This window comes from Etheostoma cragini, chromosome 7 (genome assembly GCF_013103735.1).
Source record: "Etheostoma cragini isolate CJK2018 chromosome 7, CSU_Ecrag_1.0, whole genome shotgun sequence".
In the NCBI taxonomy this organism is placed as follows: Eukaryota; Metazoa; Chordata; class Actinopteri; order Perciformes; family Percidae; genus Etheostoma; species Etheostoma cragini.
This window is the reverse complement of record NC_048413.1, coordinates 5,516,149-5,525,698: the sequence shown is the minus strand read 5'-3', so window position 1 is coordinate 5,525,698 and position 9,550 is coordinate 5,516,149. Positions and strand designations below refer to the sequence as shown.

Below are 9,550 nucleotides of genomic sequence, written 5' to 3'. Positions count from 1 at the left end.
GTCACATGCTACCGTTCTCACTAGGACCAATAGGATTGGAGTAGTTTTCATTCGCATTCAGCCCTGTCATGCCTAAAGACGTTCCCATAGTGTCGTAACCGACGCAGTGTCTCGTTCCCCTTTCTCGGGGAACAAGGGTTACTTACATAACCCGAGACGTTCCCTGCTTTTTCAATAGTCAATTAAATAGTTATCAAGGGAGAGAGAGAGAGAGACAGACACACACACACACACAAAGTTGTATATGTCTTGTGAACAAAAGCATGTAAAGATGAGAGATTTACTCTTCTATTCGTCTTTATGTGTCAGACTTTGCTGTTTGGTAAAAATCTTTCTCACGCCCCTGGAACCACACCCTTGTGTAAGAATAGGTGAGCTGAAGGTGTTTTAGGATACACAGATGATTTTGACATGCTCTGATTCACCTCACTGATGGTATTGCATGATGGATAAGTATCGCCCAGCACTGAGGACCCCATTAATCCAGACTAAAACTCCATTTACAGAAATGCAGCCCCAAACATGCAAGGAACAGAGCACCTGCTGCAGTTTTTCTACACCCCAGTTCCTATGTGTTGGTGCATAGTGGAGTTGCTTGTCTTTGCTTTCATGTCAGAAGTCTGGCTTTTTGGCTGCAACTCTTCCATGAAGACCACTTCTGGCCAGACTTCTCCAGACAGTAAATGGTGGACCTGGTCCAACTGGTTTCTGCCAGTTTTGAGCTGATGTCAGCCAGACTGGTTATTATTTGTTAAAAACATTGTTAAACAAAACCAAAGCTATATGGCTAGATACCACTGGAGGTAAGTGAGAAAATATGCATTACAATAACTTGTCTTACCTGCAGTTAGAGTGAGTTTGCACATGTTGCCACTATGAAGATAAGAAAGAAAATGGATTTTAATAACATGCAGCTGAAAAACATGAACATGAATTTTTTTAATTAAATTAATAAACATTATTATCAAAACAAACCACACAAACTGCATTTCACGTTGGAAAACTGCACATCTTTCCTGTTTAAAATGGTCTTAGAAAGTAGGTTAGTTTCATATTCTGTGGTGTGTCAATCATTGCCACTTAGCACAGTTTGTAGGTTTACTTAGTATTGGAACTCTTATTTTCAAACACGTTACATACACAGCTGATGTGGTTTTGCATTTAAGAAGTAGGTAGGAGTAACTGATGTAGTCCACACCCAACTTAAACAATCAATGTTGACCAAGATAAACCACAAGCTTTTGTGCTTTATTTGTTATGTAAAATGGTTTCATAGCACGACAGTTATCACTCAGCATAGAAAGCTGACTGCATGTGGCAATTATCTAGGGAGGGGTAATTGCTGCGTTGATGCATGGAATTGTTGCAATGTTCTCATTATACTCTTAATGTATCATGGTACAAAAGGTCAGAGTCACCTCATGCCATGTCCTTGTTACTTTGATTTCAAATTGTATTTGCAAAAGTGGATACATTTTCATGGTAATAGCTCAGTGCCACTGTGACCTCACAAAGCATGTTTTTGACCATGACTCAGTTGTTTCTACGTTAATTATGACGAAGTGATGACATTTTATATCCAGAAGATTAAAGGTCAACTTCACCATGACACACTTATGTTCTACAAAAATGTGTTTCTGGTCCATGTCCAGTATCATAACTCAGAAACAGAAGGGGAAATTGTAATCACATTTCATATTTGGTCGGATACTGAACTGGTGACACTACTCTTACTAAACTGTGGTGATTGTATCTTGTATCTTGAGCTTCAGGTGAAGTCCTAAGGTCCAGGTATGATCGGTGGGGTGATCAGGCTTTTGCTATTTCTGTCCTGAGACTCTTGAACACGTTAGCCCCAGATATTCACACTGTTACAGATGTAGCTCTTTTTAGATCCAAACTCAAAACATATTTGTACCCACGCTCACTGGTCACTAGAGCTTACTGTTAACTGTTCTCCATCAATCATCCTCTGTTTTCGCACCCCTTATTGCATTGCTGCATTCCATGATCTCTGTCACGCCCAATTGCATATTTGGACGGATGTACATCTTCAACTGCACTGCTTTCACGTTCTGTTTATGTTCTTTTGCACTATTCACACATTTATTTTTGTCTGTCTATTCTTATATACGGTGTTAATACTGATCTACAACATCATCTAGGTCACACGTTGCACCAACTGTACATTGGCTCTAACTACATATCAGCATTTATGTAGACTCTGTTAATGCATATCATGTTGTTTCTGATCTATACCACTACCTAGACCACTGTTTGCACAAACTGTATATTGACTCTTCACTACATGTCAGCATTTATATAGATTGTCAACATCACTTACAAGATCCTAATTTGCACATTTCTATTTTTGTTTTTTTGTTATTAACTTTTCACTTCATCTCAGCAATGTTATAGATTGCCTATTCCTGTATATTGTGTTATTACCATATCACTTTCACATGTCCATTGTCTTGTTAACAGCTCACTTTGCACTGGCTGTGTAATGTATTGTTAATCTGCACTTTATCTAGTCTTTTTTTATTCTGTATTTTTGTATTGTACTGAATGTGAAACTGTATGTTGTCTTGTACGTATGTTTTTCTTGGCCAGGTCGCCGTTGCAAATGAGAACCTGTTCTCAATGTGTAGTGCTATATGACTAAAATGTTGATTGATTGACATCTATTGGCCATTCTAAAAAAGAAGTTGGCAGTACATGAAGCTTAGTAAGCGGGGATATGTACCTTGCCTTTTGCCTATCTAGCAGAAAACTGGTCTTGTCCTCGTCTCGTTTAAAATTAAAAGTAACCATTGAGAATAACTGAGTAGTTTTGTAACCTAACCCTAACCAAGTCAATGTTGTGCCTAAATCTATCACCAACTGAGACCTTTTCAGAAGGTTAAAAACATATTTTAAATGTTACCTTTAGGTACTGTATGAAGACGCTAAATGCTCCTGTGGGTTGAATTTCCTGCACCGTTACGGACGCCAATTAATGAAAAACTCCTATGGATCGTATGAGGGACCTGAATGTGAATAGATACCTCTTTAACTAATGAACTACTAACTCATTATGACCAGCAGAACTTGTTACCCAAAAATAATTTAATCTGCTTTACAGAGAAACCGAACCTTTTTTTGTGGCCGAAAGTTTTTTCAGTCCAAGCAGGAAATGCACAGGTGTAATAAATAGCATTATTAAAAGCCCCTACCAGAGCTGTGCTAGTTTCAGTGGGATTGTCTAGTGAATACTGGCTTAGCATGCTGCTGTAATTACTATAATTAGTTACACCTGTGAGTTTCCTGATATGAAAAAAGGTTTAAAAATATCCCTTCCTACTAACTAGCTTTGCCCTCAACCTGTCAAACAACTTATATTAACTGGCTGTGTTTGCGTGACATCAAATAAATTGTATTCAATTCAATTTTATTTATAGTATCAATTCATAACAAGAGTTATCTCGAGACATTTTACAGATAGAGCAGGTTTAGACCACACTCCTGAATTTACAAGGACCCAACAGTTCTAGTAGTTTCTTCCAGAGCAAGCAACAGTGCAACAGTGGCAAGGAAAAACTTCCTTTTAGGCAGAAACCTCGGACAGACCCAGGCTCTTGGTTGGCGGTGTCTGATGGGCTGGTTGGGGTTAGAATGAAGAGTGGCAATAACAGTCAGAAATAAATAGTAGTTTGTAGTAGTTCTTTGTAGTAGTTCATGGCATAGAAGGGCACTGTGGGCATTACAAGGCACAGCAGGACGTAGCAGGGCACAGCAGAGCGTAGCAGATGAACATGGCATCACAGAACGTGTAGCCGAACCATGGCCACAGCTGCTACCCTGATTTTGGAGCCTCCCTGATCCAAGGAAACATGCTGGGGAAAAAAAGAACATAAGGAGACCGGGGAATGACTCCCCAGAGCTAGGTTAGTAAAAAGCATTTCTGGGACATGGATGCACATAAATGGAAAGATAGAAAGATAGAGGAGAGAGGAGCTCAGTGCGTCGAAGGAAGTTCCCAGCTGACTAAAACTATTACAGCATAACTAAGAGAGACAGGGTAAAGAGAGGAGCCTGGTCAGGCTAGAACTCTCCCCAACCGGATTGGGCTGTATCGCCCTGACTCCCTCTAGTTTTATTATATTATTGATTATATGATAGATAGATCTGACAACTATGACGAGAAGCAGGTGGGCCGGGTTAGGCGGACGCTGCGACTCCTCACCCCCTAACAATATTCAATTTGATTTTATTTATATAGTGCTAAATCACAACAACAGTTATCCCTTTGACCATAAGCTTTATCACAGAGGAAAGTCTTAAGCCTACTCTTGAATGTGGAGATGTGTTGGCCTCCTGAACCAAAACTGGAACCTGGTTCCACAGGAGAGGAGCCTGATAGCTGAACGCTCTGGCTCCCATTCTACTTTTAGAGACTCTAGGAACCATAAGTAACCCTGCATTCTGGGAGCAGTGCTCTTGTAGGGTTGTAAGGTACAATGAGCTTTTTTAGATAAGATGGTGCCTGACCATGACGAGCTTTGTAGGTGAGAAGAAGGATTTTAAATTTTATTCTGGGTTTTACAGGAAGCCAATGCAGAGAAGCTAAAACAGGAGGATGATCTCATTTCCTGGTTTCTGTCAAACACGTGCTGCAGCATTCTGGATCAGCTGAAGAGTCTTTTTGGACTTTTTGGAGCAGCCTGATAATAAAGAATTGCAGTAATCCAGCCAGCATCACTTTTAGACAGGATATTCTTGATTTTTGCAATATTACGTAGGTGAAAAAAGGCAATCCTTCAATTTGCTTTATGTGGGAATTAAGGGACATATCAAAGATAACTCCAAGATTCCTCACAGTGGTGCTGGAGGCCAGGGTGATGCCATCCAGAGAAACAATCTTTTTGGATAATGCGTCACGGAGGTGCTTGGGCCCCAGAGAAATAACTTCAGTTTTATATGAGTTAGAAACATTAGAGACATTAGAAAATTACAGGTCATCCAGTTTTTAATATCCTGAAGGCACATTTGAAGTTTAGCTAACTGATTAGTTTCATCCAGCTTGATCAATAGATATTCCTCTTTAGTTCTTTCACTGAATTTTGTTAATTGATGGAAATAAACTATTAACAGTTTCATTTTTGAAAGCATTCTTGTTATACAACACGTTATTGAAACGCCAGGCTCAAACATTTTTTTTATTTTGGATCAAAACGGGGGAAAGGGAAGTGGGCCGGCTGACGCAAGGGACAGGGAGGGAGTAAGCAGGCAGTGGGGTAAACTTGAGGGCAAAGGTGCTTGTAGAACCGCAAAGGAGTCGGGATTGGGGAGCCGAGGGGGAGACACTGGGACTGTAGAGGCGAGGAGATGGGAGCAGAGATGGAGACAGGTATGCCGTGAGAGGGGGTTCGAGGGGTGAAGTGGAGGTGATGAGTTCAGGGAAGAAACCAATAAAGAGTAAGTGGTACAGCACAAGGCCAACACGCGTGTTTACCAGAGTGACTGGAGCAACGATCAAGCGAATTTCAGCACATTTTGGTCGTTCACTTGATCCCATCTGTGAAAAAGCTGAAGTTAAAGAGAGTAAGGCTTCTACAAATGGATAGTAATCCTGAACACACCTCAAAATCCACGGTGGATTACATCAAGAGGTGTAAACTGAAGGTTTTAGCCATGGCCTTCAAAATCTCCTGACCTCAGTGTAATTGAAAAACTATAGATAGACCTTTAAAGAGCAGTGTGTGACAGACAGCCCAGAAATATAAAAAAAACTGGAAGACTTTTGGAAGTAAGAATGGGCGAAGATACCTCAAACAAGAATTTAAAGACTCTTGGCTGACTACAAGAAGCGATTCCAAGCATTGATACTTGCCAAAGGGGGCAGTAGAAGGTATTAACTCTGCAGGGTACCCAAACTTTTGCAGATGTCATTTTTTTGTTTTCTGTTATTTTGAAAGTTTAAATGATGGAGATGAAATCTAACTTATTGTGACATATTACACAAATGTCTAATCTGTCATTTGATGCCTTTTACAGTTTTCTCATCTGTTCTATGCTTCTTAATGCAAATTAACACAATTTTTTACCTGGGGTGCCCAAACTTTCAAACCACACTGTACCACAATATTTGTCAACTTAGAGATATTTTAAATAGATAAATTTAAACATTAAATGTCCCACCTAAATGTTAAATCTAAATATTAAATCTAAAACTGAATGTTAAATTCAAATCTAAATGGTAAGTTTAAATGGTAAATCTAAATGTTTAATCTAAATGTTTAAACTAAATACTAAATATATCTGGCTGTATCATCCACTGAAACATATCCCAACAAATTGCTCTGTCCGCCACAATTTTCACTTTTCATGCATCATTTTAGGTCAAAATGTAGTAGAATGGACAGACATGTTGAAATTTAAGCGCTGTGGCGATTACTATAGAATCAACCAGATATAAAAATATTTATATATGTATATAAATATAAGGAGGCAGACCGTGCCAAGAATTTAAGGGAAGATGTTTGAGATGTATTGTATAATCTCAATTGAATAACTTTTTGACCTGTCAAAGATGTTGTTGCCCACTCCCTCCTCCACTCCCTTACTGAGCCCTAATCTCCATAGCAACCAACGCTACTCCACACACACATTAATTCTGACAAGAACCAACGAAAAATGTAACTTCACAAAAACAAGACAAGACTGTACAACGTATTAGGAATTATTTTTAAATGGATGCTCTCTTTGTTGACATATAATGTTATCATATTGGTCTACTTGCTACTGTACATGGAGACACACTATAGGCTGTTATATTTCTGTCTGGCATGACATTTTTAATAGGATAATTGACTTTCTAACAGGACACTGACAAGCATCGTAGCTGTGGTAGGTCTGTCTAAAGTAAAACGAAACTTTGATGCCGCTAAACATATCAGAAAATGGAAAAGACAAAACATAGTTTAAGAATGCTGGAATACGGGTACCGGATAGCTAAGTCCGTAGAGTGGACGCCCATATACAGAGGTTTAAGGGGTTCAAATCTGACCTGCAGGCCTTTGCTAGATGTCATTTCCCCCTCTCTTTCCCCTTTCATGTCTTTGGATGTCATTTACATTTAAATAAAGGCCTAAAAATGCCCCAAAAATAATCTTAAAAAATAAAAATGGAATGCTGGAATAATATCAAAAGATCTTGAATAAATGATTGAGTTAAAACCAATCAAAGTGCTAGATAGATGAATAACATGATGTCAGACAGACCAAATAATGAGACATTATAAATAACAGAATGGGATGGACAGCCTAGATTACAGTCACTCACAGGTTGTTTTTTGTGTGTTGTGTTATTTCACTTATAGTGAGGAAAATAAGTGTTTGAACACCCTGGTATTTTGCAAGTTCTCCCACTTAGAAATCATGGAGGGGTCTGAAATTGTCATTGTAGGTGCATGTCCACTCTTAGAGACATAATCTAAAAAAAACAAAATCCAGAAATCACAATATATGATGTTTTAACTATTTATTTGTATGACACAGATGCAAATAAGTATTTGAACACCTGTCTATCAGCTAGAATTCTGACCCTTTAAAGACCTGTTAGTCTGCCTTGAAAATGTCCAACTCCACTCCATTTATTATGCTAAATTACATATACATGTTTAAGGTTGTTAGCTGCATAAAGAACCCCTTTCCACCCCGTACAATAAGTAAGAATCCAACTACTAACATGGCCAAGACCCTAGAGCTGTCCAAAGAAACTATAGACAAAATTGTACACCTCCACAAGGCTGTAAAGGGCTACGGGGAAATTGCCAAGCATGTGGGTGAAAAAAGGTCCACTGTTGGAGCAATCATTAGAAAATGGAAGAAGCTTAACTTGACTGTCAATCTCCCTCGACCTGGGGCTCCATGCAAGATCTCACCACCTTAATGATCCTAAGAAAGGTGAGAAATCAGCCCAGAACTACTCGGGAAGAGCTGGTCAATGACCTGAAAAGAGCTGGGACCACCGTTTCCCAGGTTACTGTTGGAATACACAAAAGACGTCATGGTTTTAAATCATGCATGGCACGGAAGGTTCCCCGGCTTAAACCAGCCCATGTCAAGGCCCGTCTTAAGTTTGCCAATGAGCATTTCGATGATCCAGAGGAGTCATGGGAGAAAGTCATGTGGTCAGATGAGACCAAAATAGAACTTTTTGGTCATAATTCCATGGCCAACACGTTTTATTTATTCCATACCAACACAGCAGCTAATTCAACATGATTCCTGGCTGTTGAAGCCTTGTGGACTCAATATGAATTTCTAAACCTAACAATTACTTCACTGCTACTGTAAAGTAGCAATCCCCCAATTTTAGTAAACTCCATTAAGTAAAATCATACTGAAATCTTCTTTGACGTGTTCGGGCACATCCCAATGCTAATATCAGCAATACCAAGTAAGCTGAGGCTCATAGGCCACACACTGTGTGTGTGTTAGAGTGTGTGTGTGTGTGCGTGTGTGTGTGGAGTAGTGGTGGTTGCTATGGTGATCTGGGCTCAGTTAGGGAGTGAAGGAGGGAGTGGCAGACAACATCTTTGAGAGGTTGATAGATCAAAAAGTTAATCAATTGAGATTATACATCTAAAATTATAAAAATGGCACTGTCTGTCTCTTTCCAGAAATGTCTTGTCTTACTGTAGTTTGTAGAGCCAAATATTTACTGCATATATTTACATACATACTGTATGTAAATATGTTTATATATGGTCAATTCTATAGTAATCGCCATACCGCTGTAATTTCATATAAACATGTCCGTTTTCCTACAATAGGACCTTAAATGATGTATGAAAAGGAAAAATTGTGGCAGACAGAGCAATTTGTTTCAAATTTTGTTTCAGTGGATGATGCAGCCCTTCCCCACTCTAGGTGTGATCTCTCTCTCTCTCATATATGTGTATATAAATATGTATATATGTGTATAAATATAAATATATATATGTGTATAAATATATATATATATATATATATATATATATATATATACAAACACACACACACATAGATACACTCTATTTAAGGCAATCACTTAAGCAAGAGAATTAATAAAATGAAAAAATGAAATATAAACTTCTTCGGTGATGATATTATTTGTCGTCACTGGCATTTCCTCTTGTGTGAACACACTAGGAAGCTCGAAAAAGGGCTTGCCAATAAGTTTAGAGGTTTCCAAACCTTTGATTACGTTGCTTGGAACACTGGTGTTGTGACCCATAGTGAGTAGATGAATTTTTGTCCTGTTTCTTTTGATGTTTCATCGTTCCATTAGACTTTCAGAACAGAAAGTATCTGCACTTCCTTGATCCAGAAATGCATATGCTTGAACAATCTTTACTAGGGGTGATCCGAGTACCCGGCTGAAACGAGTATCCGGAACGGATAAAGCACTTTTGCCGAGTACGAGTATTATACGAGTAATATGAGTCAATATCCGTGCTCGGATTGAATACAACTCCTCAATGGCCGCGCAGCGTTCTGTGATAACCACAGCGCCCCCCCCCGCC

At 39.0% G+C, this 9,550-nt stretch overlaps 1 long non-coding RNA gene across 1 annotated transcript in view; it reads right to left on the bottom strand.

Annotated features, from left to right (window-relative positions):
- The window catches only part of LOC117947709, a 12,071-nt gene extending 11,188 nt beyond the window's left edge, over positions 1 to 883 (bottom strand). The window contains exon 1 of the long non-coding RNA XR_004657298.1: positions 842 to 883. This is a non-coding gene — a long non-coding RNA (uncharacterized LOC117947709). The remainder of the gene's footprint in view (positions 1 to 841) is intronic.
- Between the last annotated feature and the right edge of the window lie 8,667 nt (positions 884 to 9,550).